General features: G+C 42.6%; 1 protein-coding gene across 9 annotated transcripts in view; it reads left to right on the top strand.

The window, feature by feature from the left end:
* PTPRM (protein tyrosine phosphatase receptor type M) overlaps positions 1 to 14011 on the top strand; it is a 726112-nt gene that overhangs the window by 684446 nt on the left and 27655 nt on the right. The gene's annotated exons all lie outside the window — the stretch shown is intronic.

Below are 14011 nucleotides of genomic sequence, written 5' to 3' on the forward strand. Positions count from 1 at the left end.
TCAGTACTAGGCACTTGCTTTTTGCCCCGGAGCATTATGCATCAGGGCTGTTTTAATTGCTGGTGGAGGAGCCACCATGAGGCTTTCCCTAATGCAAGCACCTGCTGCAGATGACTCATTCCCTGCATTGCCCTCCAGCAGGGTCTGGGTACATCTGCCAATACCTGTCATTATCTGAGACACACTTGTCAGAACTGTGCATCCCTTTAAGCTCTTGTGTGTTCCAGCAAGGGACCCTTGTCAGTTTTTCTGGCACCTGCAGACTGCTGTGCACCTGGTATTTAAATGGCACAGAAATCTGTTTTGATTGTTTTCCCTCTTTAATGAACCTACTTGAGGGACATTTAGCTCTTTATCTAGTAGCCTGTTACCCAGTCACTCACATTTGCATTGTTTGTGTGGAGACTCAAAACTCACTTGTGTTGTTATATCAATCCATCTGCCAGAAGTCTTATCACAAAATCTGCAAGGCTCCCAAAGGAGACTTTTGCACTGGTAATTTAAGCTAATGATTTCTAAACATATTTAGTCAGTTTTATGAAGACCTCGTTAGAATGTGACTGTTTATTAAAAATCTAAATGAGGTCTCACAGTCGTTTAGGAAAATCGTTGTTGAGTTGCCATGAACAGTTCTTTGATAACAGGTGATGAAGTGGTTTGAGGCAAAGAGAGGTTGAAGCAGATGTGAGAGCCTCAACCAAAAAAACTACAAGTTCTTTAATAGCATGTATAAAAAATCTGTTTCCTCATTAGGCTGGTATTGGCCAGATTTTCCATTTAAAATGAAGTTTTGCATACAAGAAATGACACTCCGCTTAAGGAATAAGATGCAGACAGTTTTAGTGCCAGAATCAAAATTTTCCAAGCCACTGACTAGGGGGTAAAAAATAAAGCCAAGACCGCATAAAAATGCTCCAGAGAGACAAAGCTATTCCAAAATAGTAGGCTAATCTGAGAGACCTCTAATTTTCTGTGTTTAAACTGTGTAACTACTAAGTTGTTTAATGTGAATCAAGTTATTTTCCTGAGTTGGAGTTAGCTTAACATGAGGATTTTTCTTCTAGAAACTGGTATGTTTATCCAAAAAAAATGTGGATGATTGGCAAACATAGACAACAAATCATCATTGTCAGTTCTCAGAGACTGCATGTAAAGCTTGCTCCTCCCATTGAAGTCAACGAGAGCCTTTTCATTAACTTCAGTGGGAGTTGGATTAGGCCCTTACGTCAGAATCGTATTGGCCAAAGTCCCCTTCTGATTCTTGTTGGAGACCTGTATAGAATCTCACACCTTGAAACATCACTTCCTTCCCAAAAGCTTTATGGTGAAGGTTTGGAAAGCTGGAGAGTTCTGCTCATGTACCTGTATCAGTTTCTTGTAATCTCCTTTTCACTCATTGAACTGTTACTTATTTTTTGTTAGGCATCCAATTGGCTTGTCACATCACTTTACATTAGATTCTTTCAGGAGTCACTTTCCACACCCTTTTGCTTGATGGAGGAGTTTGGAAATAAGTAAATGATGAAAGCAAGGATGAAACTCAACAGAAGCAGCTGATATAAAAATTCACTGCTAGTCCTCATGTTTTTCTATCATTATTTTAGTATCATAAAATATTTACCAACAGGTGGCAGCAGAAATAATTATGCAAAATAAAACCAAAGCAGAAGCATCATATTAGAAGCATAATAATTAATTATAGTGTCACAGTTATTATCAAGAACTAAAAACGGCAAGTTCTGACAATATTAATATACAGTACACAAAAATTAGTTTGGAAGCAGGCAGGGTTGCAATAATGTAACATACCTGAGACACACACACAGAGCAAGGAAATGAATAGTTAAGCCAGTAACCCTCTACTCCTTAGCCTCTACTCCTTCATGCACACCTTATCTTTACCACAACCATACAACAGACTATGCATTGCAACCTTAATTCTGCCCCTCTTCCACACATATGCACACACTCCTTTATTGGATTATTTTTCCCCAACAATAGTAGCCATGGTTGCTTGATGTAGGAGTTAGTTGTACTGGGACACAGCAGTTTAGCGTTTGCAGAATGGCAATTAAAAGTGATGGTGAAAGGCTGGCATCCTTGTGAGCGCAGAGTTAAGGTTGCACTACATGGTCTGTATTGTGTGGTAGTTGTGGTAATAGTAGGGTATGGAGGGAAGAGTAGGGAGTATGTGCAGTTAGGTGTTTTAACTTTTCATATCCTTGCTGTTATGGATTTGTCTTGGGTATGTTATGTGTGTAGCAATCTTAACTATTTCACAGAAATGTGTTTGAGGTATTAATATCCTAAGGTGTTTCAAAGTGTAAGTAAGAGTGGGTACATGGGTGAGGCTAGGCAAACCTGTATGAAGGTAGAAGATTTTACCTACCAGCAGCTGCATGTGAGCCCTTCATAACCAGTAGCTGCCCAAGAAACTATTGTAGGGTAAAATCTGACAGGAAAGGGTGGTTCCTGTTAGAGAAGAGTTTATGTATACCCAGCCCCCATCAATCAAATGTCCATGCACTTGGCACTCATCAATCAAGCTTGGGTGCACAGCACATGCATTTTTAATTATAACATGAATAATGGTTAAAAATGACCCTAAGTCCATAATCTGTTTTTTTTAATTCATTACAACAGATCTACTCAGGATCCACATATTTACCATTTTTTGTTTAGACAGACATTGGTTCATAAAAGATATCCATCAACAGTGAAAAGTAGGACTGCCAAGGACAAATATCAGCCAGATCCCAATTCCAAAGACATTGTATTATAAATGTATAATGAGAAACCAGACACAAACTACATGTAAAATTTAATAGGCATAAAACTAACCATGTGTGAAATTTCACACCAATTAGCCACCCACTTTTAGAGTAACACAGGAATTTATAGCCCACATTTGAATAGAACTCTAACCATAAAGCTGCTACCAAGCACCTCCATAATATTGCATTTATATTGCATTTCATGTGCAAAAGGATTCCAAAGCACTTTTAATACTTACTACATAATATATGCAAACTATATATGGGGTTCATTTAATCCACTACTGAAGTGCAGCCACTGCTGAGGTGAAACACAGTAACTGTTTAACAGCACACAAAATTCTACATTAATATTTAGGTTAAAGTGTAGAATATTTTATCTAATTGAAACTGCAGGGAAATTTAATAAGACATAATTACACAGGTTGGAATTAGTTCTGGACATTGGGGTTAATACACTTGTTCTTATGAGAAGTGTCATAGATTTTTTTAATGACCATCAGTGACTAAGATTTCTTTTATCTCTGAAGATGGAAACCAAAATATAGAGATGGGGAAAAACAACAGATGCATTAGATCCAGTCCCTGACTCCAGGCCCTATCTAATCTGTGCTTTACAACTAAAAATATTGTAATTCCCCATTTAGTGTTTATTTTATTTGTAAATATATTTTTTCCTGGTAACTTCTATACATAGTGGTAGTGGTAGTTGTTTTTAACAGAACATGATGGCAGATATGTTTTTTAACAGAATGCCGAACAAAAAAATTAGAAAATCTCGTAGTTTAAAACCATTGTTAATCTGGCAAATCAGGGAATAACATTCTATGTCTAGCAGTCTAAACACATTTCTGCTTTCTAAACTTATAACCTGAAATAACAAGTTGGCCTTATTCCATCATGCTTAGCAGGGAAGGAGTCCTCAGGGGAAAGAATTGACTGTTACTCTCCAGGAAACTAGAAGGACTCTTTTGTAATCATTTAATAAAGATGTCCACAAATCAACAACATGTGCCTCATTGAACAGAGCAGCAGCATACGTGTGCACAACATTGTCCGGTGTAACTTCAAGCAAAGATCAATTCAGTTTTCAGTGTTTTGTTACATTCCCTTGTTTGCAGTAGGATGGATGCTCTAGAAAATATTCCTCAATTGAGATTAATATCTTAATTCTCACTAATCCAATTTAGACAGATCAATTTGAGAAGTAAACACTAGTGGTTTAAGGAAACACAAATATATGGATAAATGTGTTGGGGCAGATGTGTTGGGGCACATGCACAGAGCAAAAGTTAAAGGATGTAAAGGTGAAAGCTCACCTTTTCACTGCCTTGAGCATCTGGTCTTACGTACTTATATGACCGTCATCACTGTAAAATATCTGCATGTCTTACAAGCTTTAATGTATTTAGCTTTATAACACCCTTGTGAGATAGGGACAGGGGCGGCTCTAGAAATTCCGCCGCCCCAAGCAGGGCGGCGCGCCGCGCCGCTCGCGCCACCCTTACCTGGTCCCGCAGCCGGGGCAGAAGTGCCTGCGGACCGTCCCGTGGTCCCGCGGCTCCGGTGGAGCATCCGCAGGCATGCCTGCGGGAGCTCCGTCCGAGCCGCGGGACCAGCGCACCCGCCGCAGTCATGCCTGCGGGAGCTCAAGCGGAGCCGCGGGAAGAGGGGACCCTCCGCAGTCATGCCTGCGGCAGGTCCGCTAGTCCCGGGGCTCCGGTGGACCTTCCGCAGGCATGACTGCGGAAGGTCCGCCGGAGCCAATGCCACCCTGCCAGGACAATGCCTCCCCATGCACCTGCTTGGCACGCTGGGGTCTGGAGCCGGCCCTGAATAGGGAAGTACTATTGTCCCCATTTTTCAGATGGAAAACTGAGGCTCAGATCCTCAAAGGTATTTAGGCATGTAATTCCTATTGATTTCAGTGGGAGTTAATTGCCTAAATACCTTTGAGGATCTGGGCCAGAGAGACTAAGTGACTCACCCCAGGTCACACAGGATACACCACAGTCTGTGGTGGAGCAGGGAATTGAAGTCCCAGGCTAATGGTCTAACCACTAGACCATCCTTCCTCTTTCCACTGGACCACAATCCATAAATGTAATGATCCATTGGACCATCCTTCCTTATGATTCTGCTTAGTGCTTGACCAGTTTCTCTAGGACCACTCTTATTTGCATAAACCTTTAATGGCCACAGGGGTCAAAATCACCCCAAGATAAGCAATGACATAGAGGCATCCAGCCACACCAATTTCTTCATGCTGTACAAGCAAAGGGGAGAAGGCATGTGGCATATGAACCGTTTTATCAGCTCTAAGTTGGATCACCTTAGAAATAGAATGATCTTCCTGCTCACCCTGTTTTATGGCTAGATTATGCCAGCAGTGCAGCACAAAGCAGCCACACCGCACCAGAGGCCCTAGGCCATCATATAGATTTTAGTGAACTAGATAACATTCTGTTTTTATTTTTTAATAAATCATTTTGGCTCCAATCCTGCAACCATTTAAGCATGTGCTAAACTTTATGTATGTTTACTCAATGTGCCGAATGTTAAGCAAGCGCAGAAGGACCTGATTCTGATCTACACTAAGGCCTTTCACATTAATGTAAAGTGTATTCAGCAAGATAGTGTAAATCGGAATCAGGTCCATAAATGTTTGCTGCATCAAGACCTTTAATTGTTTGAAGTAAATACCTTTACAATGAGGACAGAAAAGATTTAACATAACTATAAAAAACACTGCTAGTAAAAATACCAAAATGTGTAGGTCAAAAATTTTAACAGAGCCTCTTTAGTTTGCATCTGGATACATTTCTTGGGTTTTTGTAAAAATATTTGGAACATATTTTAAAGCACAAGTCGAACAGAAGGCTTAGGTATATGATACAGATATATCTATCTATATCTATATCATATACCTAAACCTTATATATATATATATATATATATATATATATATATATATATATATATATATATATATATATATATATATATATATATATATAGTTAAAATAAGTATTAAATGTATTATAATTGGTTTTCATACAGCAAAATAAAAATACCATTTAAAATAGGTTTTCGCACCAGTAAAAAACTGATAAATGTCAGCCACAGACTAGAGAATACAATTTTCAATGCTCATATAAGTAGAACAAAGATTGAGAGGTAGTTTTGAGATTATCACACATTTGTTTTCATTCACATTGCCAAAAAATACAGGTGTACTCCCCTTAGAAGGTAAAAGTGTGATTGGAGGGACGTCATGACAGCTCTATGGGCATAAAACCCCAGGTGCACTTGTCCATCTGTTACATATGTATTTATTTTACTAATAGCTTTTGGGATATGTAAGCAGATCATCATCTACTTACATCTCAAAGACAGCAAAATGGGGTAACGTTAGAGCCTAAATGATAAAGATAAGGGTGGCAAGTTATGCTCACCAGTAAACATGGCAAACAAAATGGGAGGCATATAAACAGTGAAATGGAATAGTGATTCAGCTTGATTGCTTTGAAACAGTGTATATGGCCTTAGGCAAGTAACATGCTTTGAAACTATGGCCATGAAAAGCAAGAACCAGAATTCACTCATCTTTGGAATAGGAACATTACAGAACTGATATGTGAACTGGCAGGGGGAAATAAACCTCATAGTTAATATTCAGCAGTTTAAATAACACTGATCATTCAAATTTCCTAATTTGCTTTGATTCTAAAATATCCTTAACAAGATGTCATATAGCTAGCTATTGCCCATGCACTGCATGGCTTATTGTTAATGTGGAACAGGTTTATACATTCTAATTTAAAATTAATCCTGAACTAAGTAAAGATAATAAAATAGACATAAAATTTGAAACGGAATTTCATGGAAGTAAAATGAAATAGCCATCTAAAGTCATCTGTGAAAACTTTTTATACTTTTTACTGCTGTAAATCAGGATAACTAATCTTACTTTTATTTTACTGATTTGAAGAAAAAGGAGGTCAAATAAGTGTAAGCATTCCACTAATTATAATGATTAGATATGTGTCTCAAATCTCTAGACTCTTTTGAAAATCACCATCAAGATATCTGAGTTATATTCCCAGCTCTGGTGCAAACTTGCTGTTTGATCTTGGGCAAGTCAATTATCTACCTGTGCCTCATTTTACACACCTGTAAAATAGTTAAGAACACTAGTGTTGTGAGGCTTAATTAATGCTTACAGTGTGCTTTGGGATCCCCATACGAAAGGCTCAGTACAAATGCAAGGTATCATTCTTTCTATTGTTCTCTTATATTCTGCTGGTGCAGGCACCGTACACACGAAGGCAGACAAATTCCTCCAGTCTGCCTGGAGTGAGGTCTCGAGGCTGAAAGATGTCTCCAACGTCCGCTGCACTGGGGACCAGAACTGGCCAATAAAGACCCCAAAGTGGCAGTACCAGTATAGCAGGGCAGTTGCAGCTCACCTGTGAGATGCACTACAATTCAACACCTGTTCAGGACAGTCTCCTCCGATTGATTGCCCTGGCTGCCCTAACTCAGTTCTTAGGCTTGAGTGCTAATAGCAACATACCACATTGAGGGGATGAGTCTGGCCATTGTCTTTAGAACCAATGTATAATGTTTAGCATATAAACATATAGCATATAGTTATCTTCTCCCAGCCTGTGAAACACATAGCAGAGTCAGTTGATGGCTACAGCTGCAGCCTTGGCACTGTTCCCATAACTCATGCACCCCTCTTCCACCAGAGAGAATTGTCAGGGGATTGTGTTGTCATGGATCTATCAGCACTATGCCCAATCTGCCCCACATCCAAAATCTCCTGTGTGGTGGGAAGCAAAAAGCCTTTATGTGGCAGAGCTGCTCGGAGCACTGAGGTTCACAACCTCCGAACCCTACCACAACTGTTCCATTGGGTCATCTTAAATGAGAATTCTAAAGAAAACAAAATCCAGCCATTAAGACAAAAGAAAGGGGAAGTGTGCATCACAAAATCTGCCACAGAAGTGGTCCTTTTAAATGTTCCTATTCCTTAATCATAGTCCAGGCTGTCTAGGCTGCACCTGTGACCTGAAGAAGAACTCTGTATAGCTTAAAAGCTTGTCTATATTCACCAATAGAAGTTGGTCCAATAACTTTGTCTCTCGAGACTGCACCAAGTTAGAAAGATGCGTGTTTTCCTTCAGATCCAAGCAGTTTAGGTGAATCTATGTTTTAAATAGTTTATTTTACTAACCTTAGCTGTTTTGAGATGGCAGGAACCCATCTGAAAGGAGCTGAGCTAAAGTTAGAAACATGATGCTCAGTAGTTGTGTTGTGACTAGGACCACTGCTGCAGCTGCTTCCTCTTTCATACGTGCCTTGGACATGTGTATGCGTTTCATATTTCACCCGTGAAAAAGCTACAGGCAGGAAGAGGAAATTAAGGTCAGAAACAGGGCTGTCAGTAGGCTGTACCAGTCTGGTGACAATGAGAAGAGATGCTTACTCTGCACAGGAGACAGGAGAACATCTTCACCATGTGGGGAAAAACGCTATTTCAAATAGTTCCCTAACAGCAAATGTAAAGGTTCACTCAGTTTGAGTCAGGGATTTGAACAAAACCAGTGGCCTGGATTATCAAATAGAATAGACATACAGATAAACAATGAACCTCCAATATGTTTCTGATGGCTTCCCTTTTCCTAACTTCAGGGCTTTCGGAAAATCTTCTAAATGGAATTTTTAAAAAGTATTATAGACAGTAGAATAGAAGTATCAGCACTATGAACTGCATGCAGCTATTTTTAATATTTTAAATGGTGTGTGTTCATTGCTGGCAACAGATATTTAGATACATTTCTCCAGTGAAGAATGAGACTAAATATAGTGCCTATTTTTATTACTGTTCTATTCATTTCCAGTGTAAAATTTGCAGTAACTTTTGTAGGCAGCCAATCAAGAATTGTATATTTATGCAAAACTATGTACTTGCATATATTAGAAGATTAACATTTAATTTTCCCTTGGTGAGAGGAAGGGAGAAACTTCATGTATGAGATACATAATAGATGCTTGTCCTATCATTTAATGCACTACTGGAACATGCCCATATACAAAAGGGATGGTTGTGATATAAGAACCTGAATAGAGAAGAATAGAATTTAAATATTTAACTAATTAATGTGTAATGTTCCTCACCAACCATCTAATTGACAAAAATTGGAGAACGGGACCATTTTTCAGTACAGTAACTCCTCACTTAATGTTGTAGTTATGTTCCTGAAAAATGCAACTTTAAGTGAAACGATGTTAAATGAATCCAATTTTCCCATAAGATTTAATGTAAATGTGGGGGGTTAGGTTCCAAGGAAATGTTTTGGGGGCAGACAAAAGGCATTATATACTGTACAGTACTGTACTATACTGTGGTAGGGAGGTGCCCCTGGCTTACCCCTGGGGCTCAGGGCTGGGGGTGCGGGTTCTGGGAGGGAGTTAGGGTGCGGGAGGGTGCTCGGGGTGGGGGCATCAGAGGAGGATCAGGGCTGGGGCAGGCAGGAGGTGCAGAGCATTTACCTGGGGCAGCTCCTGTTTGGTGCAGGGGGTGTGCGCAGCACGGCACCGCCCCCATGGCCACGATTCTGGGAGCTGCCCGTCTCCCGTCCCCCACAGCAGGCAGGGCCACCCGGAACACAGGGGCCTTAGGGGCTTCAGGGCCCTGGGCTAACGGGGCCCTAGGGCCCTGGCCTGCAGCTCTAAAGCCCCTTTCGGAATGCGGCCCTGGAGCATGGGCCGGAGGACTCAGGAGGAGCAGGGGCAGCGCCACTTTCCCCTTCAAAGCTGGCCGGAGAGAAGCGGTGTTTGAAGGGGAAAGCGGTGCTTCTCTCCGGCCGCTGGCTGCGCAGTTGCCCCTGCTCCTCCTGAGTCCTCCGGCCCGTGCTCCAGGGCCGCATTCCGAAAGGGGCTTTAGAGCTGCAGGCCAGGGCCCCGGTGACCCCCTTAGCCCAGGGCCCTGCAGCCCCTAAGGCCCCTGCGTTCCGGGTGGCCCTGCCTGCAGGGGGCGGGGGGGGAGCTTCCCTGCTCCCTCCCTCCTTCCCTCCCTCCCTCCCTCGCTCCCAGAAAGTCCTAAGTGCCGCCAAACAGCTGAAACTTGTGCAATGCTCCCTTGTAACGTCAGCCAGATGACGTTATAAGGGAGCATTGCACAACTTTAAACGAGTATGTTCCCTAATGGAGCAGCAACGTAACTTTGAAACAACGTTAAGCGGGAGGACGTTAACTGAGGAGTTACTGTATTTACAGCTACCTGTTTCTTCTTCAAGTAGTGTCCCTAGGGTGCTCCACTTCCGCCCCCTGCCCCTTTGAATGGAGATTTCTCATAGTAGTGTCCGTTCAGCCCGTGCGTACATGCCATTGTTACATAGCACTGTGCAGGCAAACCACCCTCAGTTCCTTCTCAACTCATAACTCAGGCTAAAAATGAGCTCTGGAAGTTGAGATCTCTCAACTTTATTCTAGTACTTAGTTTATAGACATTCTTAGTATTGGTGTAATTAGTAAGTAGTAGTAGCTTTAGCTTCTTCTTCTTCGAGTAGTGTCCCTACGGGTGCTCCACTGTAGGTGTATCTGAGCCTTCCCCTGCGCCTCTAATCAGAGAATTTTGGTAGCAGTGTCTGTTCAGCTTCCATATGCGCCCTCCCTCCTGGTCTGCTTCGAGGCTATCTAGCGCTGGCAGGCAAACCACCCTCAGTTCCTTCTCAACTGCCCTTTGCCTGAGATGGAATGAGTAGCAGTCCAGTTTACTTATTTATTTTATAATTGATAGTGTTCGTTTATAATTGTTCTGATGCTCTGCAAATTCCTCTAGAAGAGGTGAAAGACTCTAACCATAAATTGCTGGACATACTACACACATCTTCCTCGTTGAGAATTGCCCTCCCAAACAATGAGGCGCTTTTAGACCCTGACAAGGTCATCAACCAGACACCAGCCTGTATTCCACCAATATATAAAAGGGCTGGCAAAAAGTTTTACATGCTCACCAAGCAGGCAGACTTTCTTTTCATGCACCCTCAGCCCACCTCTATAGTAGTGGACGCTGTTAACACACGAGGAAAGCAACATCACACCAAATCAACCCCCTATGATAGAGATTGTAAGAGGCTTGACCTGTTCGGGTGAAATGCATACTTCTCTGTGACTTGACAATTTAGAGTGTCAAACTACCAAGCCCTAATGGCTAAATATGACTATATGAACTACGGCAAACTCAGTGCCTTTATTGACCACTTGCCAGATACGCATGTAACCCCTCTGCCAGGCTGAAACGATAGCAGCAAGGGCCAGGTTCAATACCTAGGGGTCCCTTCCCCACAACGTAATGCAGACCAGCTCGAGCCCCCACCCAGTGACCTGGGAAAATCTTACACACACCCCTGGGCGCCTCAAGGAGGCAATACTTCCCCTCTCGCAAGCACAGACTCTTGGTGTAGCAGAAAAGGTTTAATTACATAAGATAAACAACAACAAGCATGAAATTTGGAAAATACCTCAACTGGAGTTCATAGGTCAAACCGTGAGCAAAGACCCACCCCAGCAACTTGGGCCGTGTCCTTCTCTCTGGGCCCTTGAGTCCAGCAACCCCACTAAATCACCCACAGTCCCAAAAGTCCCACAATTCAAAAGTCTCTGTCCCGGGTCAGGCAGCCCAGAGTTCAAGAGTCTCTTTGCAGAGGTCCCCCTCCCCAGCCTAGGTAGAAAGGGGCACCTTACGTGGTTCGGGGCCAGCTGCCCTGCCTCTTCGTGGGGTTCTGCTTCCCTTAGTCGTCCCCGCAAACAGCTCAGCTCCGCTTACTCTGTGGGCTGCTCCACTCTGCCAGCTGCTCTGGTCCACCAGCTGTCCTGTGATCCGCTCCAGCCGTCCTCACGAGCTGCTCAGCTCCACTCACCCAGTGGCTGCACAAACTGCTCCACTCTGCTCTGCCAGTATTGCTTCAGGCTCCCCCACTCATCAGCACAGTGCTCTCAGCTCAGCAAGTCCAGCTCTTCAGTGATTTCAGCTCCACTCATTAGCACAGTGCTCTCAGCTCAGTAAGTCCAGCTCTTCAGTGATTTCAGCTCATAGTAGGGGAGCCCCAGTGAATTCAGCTCAGTAACCTGCATCTAGATTCTTAAGGGAATCAAAAGTTAACTCTGACATTCCACAGTGGAGAGAGGCACAGGTGGAACTGGTGCTTCTGGCTCACACAAGGAGCCTGCACCACCAAGTACAGATACTGGCCCCCAGCCTCTCTCCTCTCAATGGGTTTTGGAACCCATGTGCCCCATCTAGCAAGCGCTATCCAGCTGACAATGAAACCCCCCATCACAAGACAATTTTGTAGTTCCCCATTTACCCAATCAGGGTGACAACATTTCATTCCTCCTGCCCCAATAACAACGAAATTGGGGGCTCCCACAGCTGTGAAAGTAACCATCCCATACTGCTTTGCGGTATGCTAAGTGGGGTGGGAGTGCCCATGCAAATAACCGAAATACCAATGCAACACTTTCCGCACTCCCCATAATTTACCACCAGATGTCAGGGTGGGGCTCATCCTGACTCTGCTTACACGCAAAAAGAGCAATTGCAAACCATTAGCCAAGAGGGCCAGTTGGTAGCGAGAACAGCACTACAAACCATGTATAAAAGGTTCTGCAACTTCTAATCAAAGACTTTCCAAGTGGGTACCCAAGTGCATTAATTCTTGCTATGAATATCATAATATTCAAGCATTTTAAGACATATGAATTCACTATACAAAGTCCATTTCCACCTCTACGGCATTTCTTGAAAACGTGCCCATTATTGAAAAATGTAAAGCTGCTACTTGAGCTTCTATACGTACATTAGCTGAACATTACGCAGTAACTCATGATACTGCGTTCGATGCTGTGTATGGCCCAGCTCTACTGTTTTCCATATTGTACTTGATTCCAAAGCTCCCTCCTCCTTAAAGGGGCACTGTTTGGTAATCACCTACAGTGAAGCACCTGTAGGAACACTACTCGAAGAAGAAACAATGGTTGCTCACCCTGTGCAGTAACTGTAGTTCTTCAAAATGCGTGCCCTATGGGTGCTCCACTACCCACCCTCCTTCCCCTCTGCTTCGGAGTTCTCTGCTATAGGGCTTTGCAGTAGAGAAGGAACTGAGGGCAGTTTGCCCGCACACTGCTGTATAACAATGGCATGGGGCATGAGGCTGACGAGCACGCATGTGCGGGCTGAGCAGACACTACTGTGAAAAACCTCTGATCAAAGGCATTGGAGGCACAAACGCACCTAGAGCGGAGTACATATCTTGAAGAACTACAGGGTCGAGTAAGGGTGAGTAACCATTTCATCACAATACACAACTCTCCTCATCCCAGCCACACTCATAAAGGTGACTAGCACAAAGGTGCTTCACATTTTAATTTACATACTTTGTGAAGGTTGTGCTAGGCTGAACTGGGGTGCACCAAACCCCGGCAGCTCTTGAATAGAGGTCATGCAAGCCTCCTCTCCTCTTTCCTTTCACTTGGATGAATTCCCCAAAGCCCACTGAAGTCAATGATTGTTCAGAGTCACACAGAGAGTCAGTGTTAAAGCTAGGAATAGAATCTCCTGACTCCCAGTCCTGTGCTTTAGCTATATGACCACCTCTGACAAGTTCTTTTGAGAAGTTAATTCTAAGTTGGGAAAACTGATGCTTTTTCTTTCCAACATTAGACAAACCCTTATGTCTGCAGCATGCATTGCCATTTTAAAAGAATGCAAGATATTTTTGAAACAAGCAACAACTGCAGGTGGAAGAAAAAATCCAGAGAGCTTGAGTTTATTCAAGCTTCTATTTGTAGCTTTTCCCTCTGGATACTCCCTGACTTGGAAAGAACAAGAAATGAATGGTTATTGTAACTGAGCTATGCACAGAGTAAACATCCTTCATGCTACATAGAAATTTGCCATATTTTACTGAATATTATTCCCACCTAGAATCCCAAAACTGTCTTTTAAAAAAGGTATGTCCTTTAAATCAGTGGTGAAGTGGTTAAAAAAAGAAGTAGTAGTAGTATAACTAACCAAGCTAAACTATATTCCCCAAATGAAAAGTTGGCAAACTCCATTTACCCACATTTACCCTCAGCTACACTACTGCTTTAAATACACGGACCATTTCCTTATATAAGTAGCCTGCCTGTTTTATGTGTGGTTGAATTTGATATCGTAAATC

This window comes from Mauremys mutica, chromosome 2 (genome assembly GCF_020497125.1).
Source record: "Mauremys mutica isolate MM-2020 ecotype Southern chromosome 2, ASM2049712v1, whole genome shotgun sequence".
Taxonomy (NCBI): domain Eukaryota; kingdom Metazoa; phylum Chordata; order Testudines; family Geoemydidae; genus Mauremys; species Mauremys mutica.